This window comes from Phoenix dactylifera, chromosome 2, assembly GCF_009389715.1.
Source record: "Phoenix dactylifera cultivar Barhee BC4 chromosome 2, palm_55x_up_171113_PBpolish2nd_filt_p, whole genome shotgun sequence".
NCBI classification, from domain to species: domain Eukaryota; kingdom Viridiplantae; phylum Streptophyta; class Magnoliopsida; order Arecales; family Arecaceae; genus Phoenix; species Phoenix dactylifera.
Window position 1 is genome coordinate 1,959,563 of NC_052393.1, and position 7,379 is coordinate 1,966,941.

Consider the following 7,379-nt stretch of genomic DNA (forward strand, 5'->3'; position numbering starts at 1 on the left):
CTTTTTTTCCTTCTTTTTTGCGAACCAAACGAGCTCCTGCTAAATACAAATCCTTTGGGACATAGCATCCAGCCCCCCAACAAAAAAGATGTCTCATAAGAAATGGAGTAATTTATAGTACAACATAGGCTATGCATGATCTAGTATATATACATGTCTTCTAGAGAAATTTGTTTCACCATTCCATCCATTCCTTTTTTTTACGTATGGGTTTTTGATGAGATTCAGACAAAACTGTCGGCCAATTACAACTTATGAAAGGTGGTAGCTTGCCAAGGGTTTAGGGTAAATCTTCTTGTTGGGAGGAATAAGATTTTTTCCCAAATGACATAAATGCCCCTAAGAAGCCGTACAACTTCCGACCCCGGACGGTCGAAGTCGGCGTCCGACTTCGGAACGCCCGACCTCAAGACGACCGACCTCGAGACCTCCGACCTAAGAAAAACCCCGATGTTCGAGGTCTACTCTTGTCAGCCACCTACTACGGCCGTGCGCCTCTGAGGTCTGGCCGAGGACCATAACCTGACGCCCCTCTGGCATTTATTGCGCATGGTCGCTGTAACTCTCCGGCTTACTCCACAATAAATGCGGATCTCCGGCTTACTCCACAATAAATGCGGATCTCCGGCTTACTCCACAATAAATGCGGATCTCCGGCTTACTCCACAATAAATGCGCATGGCTCCTGTCATTTACGGACTCTCGGCTCTCCACGGCAAATCAGCCCAGCAGAGTCTAGTCAACTATGATAAGTCTCCGATCTCGGCCATACCTCCGACACCAATGCAATAATTCGCCTGATAGCGTGCTAGTTCGGGCTGTACGACGCCCTCACCGCCGACATCAGTGCAATGATTCGCCTGACCGTGCGCCGACCCGAATGACATGCCGAGCCGTACTACGGCTTCGCCCTGTTACATCGCAGGTAAACCGACCCCCGCCTATAAAAGGGAGCCTTGGCCTCTCAGGAGAGGGTTGGAAGATTGATGCACTCTACAGACACTGTTTATCTCCTTTCTACACTATTTGCCCCCTCCCTGACTTGAGCGTCGGAGGGCCGGCGCCGGAAAACCCGGCCACCGGCTCGTGTGCAGGCACCCAGACGAAGGATGCCGCCAGCTGACGGATCGTCGCCTCGCCGCGTGGACCAGCCGTCCCTTCTCTCCGACCGCCCCAGACGGAGGACGCCGCTCGCCGACGGACCGCCGCCCCGCCGTGAGAACTCGCCGCTCCCTTTCCTCGACCGAAGATTGTCCTCGGGTCCAATTTCCAGCAACACTTCTTATTTAATAATTCTACAAACAGCCTTGATTAGAATCCTGCTTTTGCTAAAACTTTAAGAGGGTTAGAATTTTTGGAGGTGGACTATTCCCCCGCGCAGCCTATCCTTACATATCTTTTCTTAATATACATAAATATATATAGTAATTAAAGAGATTTTTCCTTTTTTTTTGGGGCAAAAACTCAGGATGATATAAAAAGCGTCAAAGATTAGGACTTTCCCGGACACCCCGTTCCTAGCAACCTGGATTGCTGAGATCATAGTTAACAGCCCTTTAGTAAAAAAAAAAATAGAGAGAAAGAAAATTAGTATAGAAGCACGCCCATATTAATTTCGACAATGATGGAAGAATGACTCACTTGGAGATGCATGCATGTCCCTTAAAAGACTTTGACATCAATCTCCTCCAAGTGAAGGCGATCACTTTGTGATCATGTACATGTTTCAAATTTTGATGGAAAATTGCTTATCAATACGGTGCACTTGATAAATAGGAGAGAGATTGGAAGAACAGCTAGAAGTAGAGATGTTTCATTATAATGAAGCAACTAGTTAGTCAAGGTCAAGATATGAGTTGATCTCACATCAGGGTCATCTTCAATCTAATCCCTGTTCTTGTCACCATAACTGATTAATTAATTATAACGTCGCGCCCATAATGGCTAGTTAAAGTTATTGTTGACCGGGCGGTGGGAAGGTTGCTAGAGAGGCACTCATATGCAAGTAAATGGCCCTTCGATAAATATGTGAGCTAGAAAAAAGAGTCTTAAAAGCCGGTCCACATCTTTCTTTATTATTACATTTCACAAAGAATACAAGTACATCTTAACTAGATAACTTTGCCGTGGAATGAAGAAAGATACATGCAAGGCACTTGATATGTCATTTAAAAACCTACAAATCAAGTTAACATGTATACATTAGCTAGGTGTAGGTCTGCAGGTAGGTGAGATCAGACCGAAGCAAGCTCGAGCTAGTTTCTTGGTTAGGTCTTAATTTTGGATCCAGAGCTAGCGTATTGACCTATTAGTTCAGGTCGAGTCATGTTCTTGGAAAGGATTTTAGACCTAATAATTTATTTAGGTCTGGTTGGGGTCGAGTATGAACTGGATTCAACTGAAATATTCGATTCCATACGTATTGGACTAAAGCAATTCTGATTGATAGTTTGACTTCAGCATTAAGGTAATGTTTTATGACTATAAAGATGATAATTCATCATCAAAAATAATCAAAAATAAATACATGAAAAACTTTGAGAATATTAAAAAAAAAGCCAGCAGAGCTATCTTTTTCTTCATTTATGAATTACAAAACTAAATTATATGATTTCTGCTTATACTGGTAAGGTTTGTTTTTGTATAATTTTAGCTGAATTCCTACTTTATTTTAAAAAAATAAAGATTTTTTGAAATAAATATAACCTATAAAAAATCGTCATAAAAAAGATAAAATATTAAAGGAGGTGGACCTTTACTTCCACATTGATTTTATCTTTAGCTGCTTCGCCTAGTTCATTCTACTTTGAAAGATATACCCAATCAAAAAAGTTTCAAAAAAAAATTATATTGACTGGCCCATTTTGACGCCTAAATAATAGAATCTAATCTTGATCACTTGGTATTCTATATCCTTAAAAGATGGCACTGCATAGTAGCACTCGAAATGTTAGTCATTTTCAAAAAAAATAGCAATTCAATTGGATGTCATACAGAAAATTTGGTGCACGGTTTAATTTTCTGATACGACGGATCCTTTCTTTTCAATTTGGTCTAATTCGTCGTGTAGTGGCTAAAATAGTGCACATTGAGTGTAGTAATTTTTCTAAATTGTAAACATTTTATGGTATTAGTATTCTGAAAATTGATATTTTTATTTAATAATTTTGAATCTACGAGCACAATAGAGGGACATAATTTGAGTTTTTTATAGTTTCAAATTCTTTTAGTTTGTTTGCAAAATATTCAATTATTTATGTAAAAAAAAAAACTATTATGTTAAATAAAGCATGATATCTCTTGCCTCGAGGTGTCATGGTATTGTCGGAGTGGCCCCACCACCGACAAAACGTGTCTCATATGGCACCTCTTTTTTTTTGCTTTGAAGGCACCTCTTTTCCCTGAGCAAGATTTAATGATGTTGAGAGAGAGATAGAGAGATGAGGTGACTTGAAAAAACGAGTCAAGAGTAACGATTCGTGACATGAAAAAAGAGACGAGAGAAACGAATGGAACCACCAAGTAAGAACTCCAAGAGGTGAAACAAATTAATATGTGGAGAAATAGACATTCAGAAAGCTACCTTACGGATTCACACGCACACAAGAAAAAAAAAAAATGATACATGAAGCCAAACCAAGTAAAATCTCTATGTTCCTTGGATCTCAATAGATTTCAAGTTACTGAAGGTGTAAATCCCTTATAATTCGAAAAAGCTAAACCTCTGCCGGTCCCTTACCGTTCTGACAATGAAATCCTCCTATCACCACGTAAGACCGAGAGTTGGAGCCGGAAGAGTAGCACTTGTTTAGTTCTTTATTTCAGATATCTTATCTAGTTTTCCCTTCCTCTGATTGTTTTCAAAAAGTCTACATACATAATTCCATACATCTCTATCACATGACGATCCATCATCTGGATTAGGTGAAGAGTCTTCCCAACTCAGCTGCTCAATCTGAATTGAAATTAATTAATTCTTGATATGGGTTGGATTGAACTGAAGTAGTGAATAGGAAGTTAGGTATTTGAACCTATCAACAATAACTAATAGGGTTTCCACCATAACAAGGAAACCTAGCCAAACCTAACCCAAAAAAAAGGGAGAGAAAAATTTAGTGGCAACGTACGGGTACTTGAGTTAAAAGTTGAATAATGATTCAGCTTTCCAGTTCATGTTAGAGATTGGTAGTTTCACCTCCAGGTTGGATCTACGTAAGCCTTCACTGTGTATGACTCATGTTGCGCCTTCATATCAACTATTTCTTATATCCATTGTATGATTTAGCTCCTATATCATGTTATATCATACTTACAGTACATACAATTATTACCTTACCTCTGTTCACCTTTAACGTTTTCCTGTTCAATTATCTCTTAATGTCTTCTAAAGTAAATACTTGGAACTGGGCTGGATGCCTGGGCGTTGTCCCCATATAGGGTTGTTTGGATCTCTTAAGAGCCCTTAATTACTAGGAGAAGTCTTGAGTTTGAAACCCTGATGGGGACATTCCTTTTATCAAATGTTTGCGCCTATGTTTTATCATATTGTTGATGTTGTTATTTTAATTTTCGTCCTCCTTTTATTTCTCCCTTTTGGTTATCTAAAACTTCCCACTCCCTTGCTTTTATTTTCATGAATCCTTAGCATGTGAGACATGAACCTTAGTGGAGAAAATTTGATGTATTCAATCGATATTACATTTATTGGCATAGGCAGTGCCCATGGCTGATCAAGAGAAACAGTGGGTGTCCCATGAAATGGTTTTCATTCATCAAGAGGAAGGAGTGCAATTAATTGTGATGGGTACTTCATGACACCAATGCATTGAAACAAGACTTCAATTTGGGATAAGTACTTCCTGACACACTGAAAGGTTCTGTGATTTGACATACCAAGGGTTTAGGTGTATGTGCAGTCCGTTAAATATTAGTCTGAAAATACCCTAAGTTCCCTGCATCGCCGTAAATGCTGTCCAGCTCCGGCAATGTCCGTTCAGACTATGAGGTCGGTCCCTCTCAAGGCCTACGAGTTTTGTCTCCCATAAAAATCTATTTTAGTAGGTCTTTGGAATATGCTGGAGATGAGCGTTAAACTGGAGCATTCTAGTATTTTAAGCGTTTCCATGATCAAGGAGACTTCCCATCTTCTATAGCTTGCAAATGGCGTCACAACCAACAAAAAGATCGCAATGAAATTTGAGAATGGAGATAGGACGTGCTTAAGCCCCCACAAAAGTGGGTTTAAGAATTTCCAAGTTGCAGAGCCAAAAGCCTTCTTCACAGCTCACATCAACCTGGAAGCCAAACTTTCACCAGGTCTTGGTCGAGATGGATACTTTTGACAAGTTCATGCGTCGGTGAATTGTCTTCTTGAATGCATGCATTGATGAGAGGCAGACTGAAGGAGACTGTGAGCTTCCCACAATGTGTTAGAAATCACTGTCCATAAAGAATGCAGCACCACAAGACTCTCGCAACTGAACTAGCTTGATAATGAGAGGAGAAGTACATATGAATCCACTAGTGGAAATGAGGGGAAAAAGCTAACAACCTTACTGTGATTGAATTTTATGATCCACCGGATTTTCTGGTGGTCGCTAGCATTCAAAACCTTCTGAGCGAAGAGACATATCGAAAGCTACGACTGCTACTTCCTTAAAGTTCTACTCTCAAAAAAACAAGCATGAGCTTCAGCAGCAATCAGTACTTCCCTCGGTTGACTTCGACTTTGGCAGACATCATATAATTCGAGTTTGGAGCAAGGATTTTTTTTTTTTTTCCAGTAAAAGAGCGAAAGCCCAGTTTATTTATTTAGAATGGTAGATAGTGCGAGCAAGCATGCAATAATCCACGGCAACTCAAACTCCTACTCGACCTACGACCATGACACACCCGTAGGCGATGCAAAATAACACCAAACCAGAATATATCCCACACACGTAGAGAATATGGACTCCGCAGCTTGGACAAAGGAAACCCATGCATGCCCCAAGCACGCACAGACGCCGGCTTTGTTTCAGAAGGATCTGACATCCAACCCTTGACATGACTTCAAGAGAATAATATATAACAACAGCGCAGGAGACCAGCTTAAAGATTGTTGGACGTAGGTGGCGCTTGTAGCCACGATGGTATAGTTTCTTTCATTTTCCACTTCTTATGTTCCTCTCCCTACTAAAAGAGAAAAGAAAACAGAGGTTCTTGCGAAGGATGATGGATGCTGGGGTCCTGTAAAGCATAGCGACAATATGCAAGAACTAGTATATAAATAGATTACTTTGATGAACATTAATTACCCCCTTTCCTAGGTTCTGCAGGAATAGGCACAGGCTCAAAGATGGACCGCAGTTATATACGAACCACTCAATCAAGGTTATAGGAATTACTACAATCTTCATCCTTGAATGAACTGATGAAGGCAGGAGAACTTTGATCATCTGGTTAAGCACATCCCACAATTATTCTTTAAAATGCTATGCTTTCATAGTCTTTATTGAGCCGAGCTTTCGAAAGTAGAACTTTTTGAAGTAAAGTTTTTTAAAATAGGGCTTTTATAAAAAGCTATTTACTATTTGTTAACTATATTTCTAAAGTATTATAGTACTTTAATATATGTTTGGTAAACAAAATGAGAAAGTACTTTTGGTATAACAAAATGATCATAAAGAACATTACATAGTATTATACAATAGAGCATAATAAAATATAATATATATTAATACATAAATATATGATATAGTATAATATTACTGTAATATAATATAATATTATTATAATATAGTAATATAATATTATATAATATAGCATAATAATATAATATAATTTGATATTAAATAACATTCGATGTATTATTATATAATATAATATAATATTTATAGTATAATACAATAATAAAGATATAAAATATTATAATTATTATCATTATATATTAATATTTTATTAATATAATATTTTTAGGAACTATTTTTTGGAATAATATATAGAGGCACACAATCATAAAGGCATCACGATCCATGATTAAAATTGCGGTATTCCAACCACGCTGTTACAAAGAAAGAGTAGGATTCCTTATTTTCTTTATTGGGACTCCTATAGATTTCTATAATATAAAAGAATATTTGTTATAATTATAATATTTTATTATCGATATTTTGGTCCGAAAGAAAAAAAATATAAATCAAAACAGCTTTCCAACGCATGCTAAAAGTATTTTTTCAAAGAAGCTCTATTTTGGAGCTTCTCCCAAGAAGCTAAAACAGCTTTCCAATTTTTTTACCAAACATTCATATTCCATCCAAATGTATTTTGAGAGGATCAGAACGTGCTTTCTGGCCTACCAAAATCTCTACCAAATGAAGCCCTAGTTTATTCAAAGCACC